The sequence below is a fragment of the Eumetopias jubatus genome, unplaced genomic scaffold (assembly GCF_037043125.1).
Source record: "Eumetopias jubatus isolate StellerSeaLion01/CBP00866 unplaced genomic scaffold, mEumJub1_p1.0 scaffold_6, whole genome shotgun sequence".
Taxonomy (NCBI): Eukaryota; Metazoa; Chordata; class Mammalia; order Carnivora; family Otariidae; genus Eumetopias; species Eumetopias jubatus.
Genome location: NW_028274812.1, coordinates 148,010,588 through 148,020,022, shown reverse-complemented (window position 1 = coordinate 148,020,022; position 9,435 = coordinate 148,010,588). Strand labels below are relative to the sequence as shown.

Genomic DNA, 9,435 nt, shown 5'->3' with positions numbered 1-9,435 from the left:
CCCCCCGAGCCCCGGGGCAGCTTCGGTTATGTCACCAGGGCTTTGACCGGAATGCCATCTTTGGGAGACCTGCATAGACTCAGATACACCAGGCAGCTTGGCTTAGGGAGCCAGGGAAGCCCCTTGGAAATGTTGGCCTGATCCTTGCTTGCAGAGTTCTCAGCAGCCTCACCAGGTAGCAGAGCACCTGCACCACTGACAATGTTCGTCCACCTGCAGGGGGAGAGGCTTTTCCAGATGGCTGAACCCTGGCTTTTCACCCTGTGGATGACAGGACCCTCTCCCACCAGAGCCAGGAACTCCCTTACTCCCATCCCAGGACAGGGCGTTTGTTGTGTTCGGTTGTGGTTAAAAGTAGACATCACCCACAATTTAGCATTTTACAAGTGTAGAGTTCAGTGGCATTGGGCACATTCACATCCTGGCCATGGCGTTATCGCTTTCCAGTCCATTTTTTAAACAACCCTAGGATCACAACTCAAGAGTCACAATTTGCCCAAAGAGAGCCCTGCCCACCCCTCCCTGAGGAGGTGCCGTCTGTGGGGCTGGTTCATGTTTGTCCATCTTCCTCCCTCCTTTCAGTGGAGAGAAGGTGGCTCGTGAAACAGCCAGTGACTATGGAATGAGAGGATTTCCTTGGGAAGCAGGTGGGAGGAGGAGGACAGATGGATGAATAACCAATAAAGTGTTAGTGTGGCTACAAAAAATAAAAGGTCACAAATTGATTCACTGGAATCTCATCATCCTTAGTTGCAATACTTTAGCAATTACCAAATGTTCTTTCCTGGGGATAATCTTTTATCAAGAGAAAAGCAACACAGTCACCCCCTTCTCTTCCTCCTCTCCAAAGCCTCACTGTCCCCGGTTCCTCCCTGTATCCCAAGCTCGGAGCCTCCTTCCTTACCTGCGGTGTCTGCTGTCCTCACCTGGGCTCTCTGTCTGGTTCTCCTCAATCCCTCACCACAGCAGCAGACTCCTCTCCACTGTCAGGACTGTGTATTCCCATGGGTTCTGGATCTTTGAGGGCAAGATGGCCAGAGCTTGGTACAGACCAACCACTTGGTGACCATTTTAACCCTCAGAGATATAGAGCGAGAGTACCCTCCTGCTAGGTGTTGAGTCCGTGCTTCCCAGACTTCATCGTGATCTGTCAAGACATCAGTCCAGGAAGGAGTTTTCTCTCCCGTGTTTGCATTCCTGCATGATGAACTCAGAGAGGGAAATGTATGATGAGGAAGCAAGTTGAGAGAAAGGGACTGTATCAGCAGTCCACTCACTCATTCAACAAGACTGACCAAGTGCCAGTGCAGACAGTACCGTCTGTCAACTTGCAGTATATACTGAAGCTGTTCTGTGTCTTTCTGCCTAACCTTTCAGGAGAAATCAGCCCTCCAGGCCTGATGGCAACTGCTTCCTGAGCACCATCATCTTTTCGTGTTGTCATATTTTGTCTTCTCTGTACGTAGGAACAATCCTTTGCCTCATTTCTTTTTACTTCTCTTTGTAGGGAGCAGTCTGGATGGGACCCCTGAATGTGCTTAATGTTTTTGTTTTTTTTTTTAAACTTCTCCACATAAAGCTAATGAGATTAGAGACAAGGGACTCTTCTTTGAAAGCTATTTGTTTTTTCTCCTTTTGTTATAGGCTGTTACTCTTTCTCCACGGAGAAAAAAAATATTTCTCTCATCTCTATCTTAGCACAGTAGATGTCGTTTTGTTTGCCCACCAGACTGCAACCTGTGGATTTGGGGTTTGTACATACACTCAGTGCCAAGCCAAGCGCACAGGTCCATTGTAGGCAAATTTCTTAGACAACTGAATCTTATACATGTGTCAAAGTTTATTAACTGAAGGAGAGTATTGGCAAGATGACAAAGGAGTGTCCCAGCTCACAGAGGTTTTGGAAATCATGAATTTATATATGGGGTAGGGGAGGGGGAGGCAGGGAATGTGCAATGAACCAGAAAAAGACTACTGCTTCATTTAACATGATCAGGTAAAGAGCATGTCTCCATCTGGTGGTGAAGTGAGATCAGAGGCACCAGGATCTTTGTTCGGCAGCTTGCAGGGAGGTCAAACGTGCTTGGAACTTTTATAAGAAATGAGAAGGAAATAAGCAATACAATGTGGCTGCTATTTAGACAAAGCAAAGAGCGAAGATTCGCGCCACGGCGCTCAGACGGGAGCCTGGCAGCCCAGAGAGACCCGGAACCCTTACAGAGTCCGCGCCGTAGCAAGGTGATTTCGCGGGTGCGCGTTCAGGGATGCTGAGGCCGCGCGTGCCAGCGTCCGGGTGTCGCACAGCAGTTCCCCGTCCCCGGACCCCGCCTCGGGCAGCTGCCGCCACCAGCGTGCGGGGCAGGGCGGCGGCCCGGCGGGGCTGGGGGCCTGGGGGCTTCCGGGCGACCCCGCGCGCACCTGCCGCCGCGCCCGCCAGGTGACTTCCCGCCCCGCCCCGCCCCTCCTCCTGCGCGTCCTCCAGGCGCTCTGCTCCTCGCGAACAACCCCGCGGGTGACCGCTTCTCTCCGGAATTCCCCGCTCACGGGGCCACCCAACCGACTCGAGAGGGCCCAGCACTCCGTACTGCCGCCTCGCGCTCCAGCCGGGGCAAGTGCTCTGTGACTACATTTTTAGAGCAATTACGTTGCTTGTCATTCTGCACTTGGAGTTATCAACACTGTTGGAGAATTTCTAAGCACAAGACGCCTCGTGTGAAAATTAAGAGTTAAGTCTTACACGATTCCAGGCCGTCTTTGCAGGATCCCCCCGGGCCCGCGAAGCAAAAGGACGCTTTCCCTGACCGGGAATCGAACCCGGGCCGCGGCGGTGAGAGCGCCGAATCCTAACCACTAGACCACCAGGGACGCTGGCGGAGCCTCCTCTGCACAGGCCTACAGGCTGCGTGCGCTCCCGGCCGCGCACCGATGGCCGCCTGGGACCGCGGCCGCAGCGACCCGGCGGGGGCGCCTGGACCCGCCCGAGAACCGGCGGGTGGGACGAGGCCCTCAGGGCGGGCCCCAGACCGCGATCTGCGCCGGTCTTCCTGTTTCTCAGGGACCGGCGAGCCGTTCGAAGGGGAAAACCGTTTCCTAATTTATGTCCGGTTCCCTCCGGGAGCGGCGTTTGTCAAGGAAATACTGTGCGGTGCAGAGAAAGACTTGGGCGGCCAAGTCGTCCGGGCTGTTCGGCGCGCTCGGCTGGACAGCGTCCGCCCGGAGACCGCAAGGGCCCTGGTCCGCCCCGGCCTCGGCGGGAGGCGGTCCTGGAAACACCGCCGGTGTCAGACAGAGCCGGGGAGCGGGGCGGCCTTTTCCCGAAGCGGGAAGCACGGGAAGGCGGTGCACGGGCGACAGGCGCGGGGCGCCCCCCTTCTGCCGAGCGCTACGCCGCCTCGCCCGGCCCGGGCTCGGGCTCGGCTCCGCCGACACCGCGCTCCCCTCCGTCCCTCGCGCGGAGCTCCCCCCGCAGCGGGGGTCCTCTCCGGCCCGCTCTCCCCAGGCCGTTCCCCGCCCGGACGGGCCCTCCGGGCGCCTGGGGAAGGGTTAGCGTCAGGTATCCCGCCCCGCACGGTCCTTCAGCAAACCCACGCCGCTCCGCAGCGCCGCAGGGCAAGGGCAGCCGGCCCCGGGAGCCCGGGCGGCGGGGCTGCGGCGGGAGGGCCGCGACTCCGCCCGAGCCGCCCTCGCCCCGCCTCCCCCTGCTCACCCGCCGGCTCGGCGCAGACCCCAGGCTCCGCCTTCGTCTCCGAGGAGCAGCGTTCCCTGGGTTCGCGGCCCGGTGAGCGCCGCGTCTGCGCCGTTGCCCTCCGCCCTGCCATCTCCCTCCCGTGTCGGCCTCTCTTCAAATTCCGGAACGCCGCAGTCTCCCCCTTCAGACGGCCGGGACAAAAGCCAGCCCTCCCGCCGTGCCCTCCTGATTCTCGCCCAGGCTCTCCTTCCACCCACCGCCAAGCGCGCTGCAAGAACAGCATCTGTCTCCCTTCCTTGCCTCGTCCGCTGAGGCCGGCCTCCCAATCCCGGGACGCTATTACCCTCCAACCTTCAGATGCCTTGGTCCACTGTGGTCCTCAAGTTGTGTTCAGGCTGCTAACTACTGGCAACCCTTCCTTCCTGGAGCAGGCGCTCTGGTTCTTGGGGCCCCGCTCCCCCCACTCTTCCCTGTGCTCTGGATGCTCTGTCTCTGAGTGCCCTCTTCACCTCTTGTAAGGACTCGTTAGAAATGGCTACTTTTCAGCCCCTGACCTCCATCTTCTTTGAACTAATTTTTAATTGTTAGACAATTGTAGATTCACATGCAGTTATAAATAATACACCGAGATCCCGACTAGGCACCGAGGTGCCCCCAGTGGTAACATCCTGCAAAACTTGAGTGCAGCATGTCCAGCAGGATACTGATATTGATAAAGTCAAGACACAAAACATTTCCATCACCACTGGGATCCCTAATTTGACCTTTCCTAGCCACAACCACTTTCCCCCTCTCCCCCGCATGCGGCAGCCACTGATGTGCTTTCCATGTCTATAGCTTGGCAATTTCGAGAATGGGATGTAAATGGACTCACACAGCATGTAACCTGTTGAGATGTCGCCGTTGGCTTTTGCACCCACCGTCATCCTCTGGAGATTCATCCAGATTGTTGAGGGTATCAATAGTTGGTTCCTTTTTATTGCTGAGTGGTATTCTGTGGTGTGAATTTAGCACACTTCGAACATCCTCCCACTGAAAGACATCTGGGTTGTTTCCAGATTTCTACTATTGTGAATAAAACTCTTGTAGACCATTGTGTACAGGTTTTTGTATAAATACCAGCCTTCATTTCTCTGGAATAAATAAGCAGGAGTGCAACCGCTGAGTGGCATTGTACTTGCGTGTTTTGTTTTTAAAGAAACTGCCAAACAGCTTTCCAGAGTAGCTGCACAGGCTAGTACTCCCACCAGCCATATACACGGCCTCGTAAGTATCTGCGGTGTCAGGATTTATTTTAGCCCTTCTGATAGGTATATAATGACATCTCCTTGTGCTTGTAATTTGCCCTTCCCTAGTGGCTAATGATGTTGAAACCTTCCTCATCTGCCTATTTGCCATCTATGTATCTTCTTTGGTGAAATATCTCTGTAGGTCTTTTGTCCAATCCAAAAAGAACATTCGTGCACAGGTTTTTGTGTGAGAAGTCCCTGAAAAAACTTGAAGTTCAGACGTGTTGCAAATCTGTGTTGGATTATATAGTTGTCACACATGCGATTGTTATGCAGCACCATTTACAAAATGTGACATGGTCTTCCTGCTTTGGGAAAGGCCCAGGGCAGAGTGGAGCAATCCCCAGGATAGTAGGCTAGTAACAGGAGTTTCTTCCAGTCCAAAGGATCGCACCACCCCTCCCTGCGGCAAAACCTAAAGGTCAAGCATAGGATAGTGTTTAAAAAAAAAAAAAAGACAACAGGTCCAAAATGGAGTCACTTATGCTAAGCCCCAAGTCACCAAACCAAGGCTTAAGGACGGTTTTGGCTTTCCCAGAAATGGAATCTTAAACCAACCAATTGGGAATCGCCTGATCAGCATTAGTGAGGTAACCTGCCTGGTAGACACGCTCCCATCCCCCCACAAAAGAAGTTAGCCTTCCCACAGGAGAAGAGGCAGGAGGGTCGTGATAGGTGGAATACCTCAACTTCCTTCGTTCGTGAGGAGTGAGAAGGCCCACCTGACTATCTGTTTGGTGCAGATCAGAAAATTCCCCACTGACCCGTTAAGACTTTCATTTCTGGGGGAGGTTAAAACTGTTAGGTATTAAGCCCAGGTTTGGTGACCTGGCCTAAATGATGCCATTTGGGGCCTGTGGTTTTATTTTTTAACAATAATAAATGTATATTTATTTGTGCTGTAGCTGGCAGAGTTCCAATAGCCCTTGAAATTTCCTAAGTGAGGAGAACGATGGAGGTGCCTTTTGTTATGTTAATGAGGTGACTTTTGGAAAGCTCTAGGTCCCCTGAGGAAGGAGACAGGTTGCCAGGGAAACCAACCTTGAAAATCACTAGTTATTAGTTTAACAAGAGCCGAGCAGAGAGTCAACAGTGCAGGGGCTGAGAGAAAGACTTACCTGTGTAACAGCCAGTCTCCGAAGAGTGACCCGAATGTCGCACGTCTGTCAGTGATCACCCGATGGCCCAGTCCCAGTGGATCTGGGCTGACCTAATGGAGTGTCATTGAAGGGACCCTGTGACAGTTCTGTCAGGGTGGGCAGTTAGTGAGGCTCTAACGGGATGCCCGGAGGCCAGCAAGGAGGCAGCCGTGGCCGGCTGCGGGGAAGGTCAGAGGCCTGTCCTGGCAGCATCCACAGCAAAGCCACAAGAAACTGGATTAGCCCAGACAGGCCCAAGATGGCTGACAAGGTAGGCCACAGTTCACATTATCCGTCATTGTGCTACATTAACATACTAACATCTCCTCCCTAAGTGTGCCAGACTAGAAACCCCTAACCGAATGGGGGCGGGGGGAGCAGCAACTAGAAAAAAAGCACGTAATCTTGTTTCCAAGAAATCTGTCTCCAGTGATGAATATCCCGCCCCCTCGTGAACACCTGTCAATGAAAGATGGAAGCCCAACCCCAGTGCGTCTCCCTGGAGCGGCCGGCTCTCACGTCTCCAGACAGTACTTTGCTTTAATAAAAGTTCCTGCTTGAACCCACTGTCCGCTGGGCTGTGTCTGTCCTTGAATTCTTTCTGAGGAGACCGAGAGTCTTGGCGACTTCTTTGGGACAGGCTGGGTTGAGGCGCCAGGGCCCAGGGTCTCCCCAGTGCACCGGGCAACAGTTCTAGGCCTGAGTCATAAGAACCTTTGCAGCTTCTAACTCGGTTTCTTGGAATGCTCCATCTTGGGCAGCTCTGTCTGAGAACCCAGTGACCAGACTGTGAGAAAACTGAGCCCCGTGGAGAGGCCAGCGCGCCCAGGGCAGCAGCTCGGGGAGATCACAAGCAGATCACAAGCATCAGCCATGCCCTGAGGCGTCCCAGCCCAGTCAAGCCCTGAAGGCCTGGAGTTCTTGCTGACACCCTGGGAAACAGAACTGCCCACGTGAGCCCACAGAATCAAGAAAGACACTAAAATGGCTTTTTAACAATCATAGCCTCATTACCACAAACACTGGTTTTAATTGACACAAACTGATTAGCTTCGAGTTTTGTAGGTCTGAAGTCTGGTGTGGTCTCACCACGCTGAAATCAAGGCGTTGGCAGGCTGCATTCCTTTCTGGGAAGCTTTCGAAACCCAGGTCTTGGTTTTCTGCTGGCTGTAAGCTGATGGCCAGTCCCAGCTGGAACAGGCTGCTGGGAGCCCATCAGTGGTGGGCCTTCCTAAATCACACCTCTCTGACCTACTCTGTACTTCCCCTGCCACTTGTGATTAGGATCACCTCCCCGTCTCACAGTCCTTAACCTTAATCCCATCGGCAAAGCCCCTTCTACCATGTACCATTCACAGGTTCCAGGAATTAGTGGGTGTCTGTGGGGGGCATTACTCCGCCCACCCCAAACCACTCTGCTTTGGAACTCTGTGCTACATTGTAGTACATCGGAAGAACACATTGTGAGCTGTATCCTGACAGTGCTCAAGACTTTGAACTTGACAAGAGCCTCCGGGGAGCCAGAGAAGGGTCCCTCTGAGCCAGGGGGTCAGCGTGGCTGGTACTGCGGCAAGCTTGTCATGCCAGGACTGTGCAAGGGCGCCCACGGCCAGCACACGGCGTGCCTTTGTGCAAATCATGTAAGAATGACCCACTTTGTTGGATGAATTCCAGAAAGGCAGCCCTCAGGCCTGCTGAAGTACCACAAAGGGAAAAGGTCACCCATCTTTAAGGACTCGTGGCTCGGCTCTCAGGGCTCAGGCCCGACCTCAGCCCCTCTTCACCTGCTCCTCCAGTGTGTTGCAGGGCACCTCACGTGGGAAACAGCACAGGACATGCAAGAATAGAAGCCAAGAAGCCAGATTGGAGGCAGTTGGCGGACTGGAGGAGAGACGCCGGGGTGGAGGAGCAGGAAGACACACAGCTGGCAGCAGGACAAAGACAGACCCAGGGGGTACAGCAGAGGGAGACCCCCGGGACTCTGTTGCTGGTAGAATGTGGCAAGGAAGACAGAGCGGGGGGCTGAGGCGAGCAGGAACGGGATGATGCTGCTCACCTGTCAGGAGAGGAGCCGGTCTTCTCCGAGGGGATGCTTTTCTTGTGAAGAAGAGAGATTTGAAAACCAGGGAGAAAACAGTGAAAACAACAGGCCTGAGTCTGTGCAGAGGAAGAAATGCCATTGCACGCTGGCACGGGGAGTCCCCAGGGTCAGCAAGATGGGGTCCAGAGGTGAATAAAAAGAAGCCAACAGAGCTGATGAGGACGTGTTGCTGGGAATCACCTCCTAAACACACTGGAGAATTGGCTCAGAACGGAGGGGTCTCAGCAGGTGAGGAGGACAGGGTGGGAGGTTGAGAAGATGGTAACAGGATAAAATCTAGGCTAGTCTTCTGGTCAAAAGGAAAGAAATCTTAACAGTTCCCCTAATCTCAGAACTGTGGTTTCTTCTGCTTAAAAATCAGTTTCAGTAAATTTGCCCACATTACTCTGTCAGGAGCTTGAACTTCTCACCCTCTCTAGGTATTTAGGAAACTTGTGAGAAAAAAATCCTACCACACTATCTTCCTTTCCCTCGTCTGCAGAGGGGACACCACAGAGCCTTCCAAACCTTGGTGAACAAATGGGGTCCAAGTGTGCAAGTGGGATGTGGGTTCCCTCAGCCCTTGCTGCCCATCCCACCCCATCTCCCCCTAGGCTTTTCATTTCTAAAGATTAGAAATCTTTTATTTTTTCAAAAAAAAAGATTATTTCCTTTCCCTTCCTACCCTGATGTTTCTCAAACTTTTTCTAGTGGGATCCGTAATTAGAAATACCATTCACATCACAACCCTTATTTACTTGTAATGCATGCTGACATTTTGCACTCAATTCTCTTTCACCTTAATTGAAATTCTAATTCCTATCCATTGATTTCATGACGCACAAAGGCATCACGACCTGCAATTTGAAAAACACACAACCTTTGACCTTACACTTAATTTAAATTTCTTTTTTTTTAAGATTTTGTTTATTTGACAGAGAGAGACACAGCGAGAGAGGGAACACAAGCAGGGGGAGTGGCAGAGGGAGAGGCAGGCTTCCCGCGGAGCAGGGAGCCCGATGCAGCTCCATCCCAGGACCCTGGGATCACGACCTGAGCCGAAGGCAGACGCTTAACGACTGAGCCACCCAGTCGCCCCTTAATTTAAATTTCCAGTACCCACCCAAGATGTACATTTCAAGCATATCTTATGCTGACCACTTCTTGTCTTTTTAGCTCAATTTCTCTTGCCTCCTGGCAAATTTTTTAACGCATCTCCTTCCTCCTCACCTCTTTACC

At 53.1% G+C, this 9,435-nt stretch overlaps 1 non-coding gene across 1 annotated transcript; it reads right to left on the bottom strand.

The window, feature by feature from the left end:
* Positions 1 to 2,793: 2,793 nt before the first annotated feature.
* On the bottom strand, positions 2,794 to 2,865 carry TRNAE-CUC (transfer RNA glutamic acid (anticodon CUC)). Its single transcript has one exon. It is a non-coding gene; the product is annotated as a tRNA-Glu (tRNA).
* Positions 2,866 to 9,435: the final 6,570 nt, after the last annotated feature.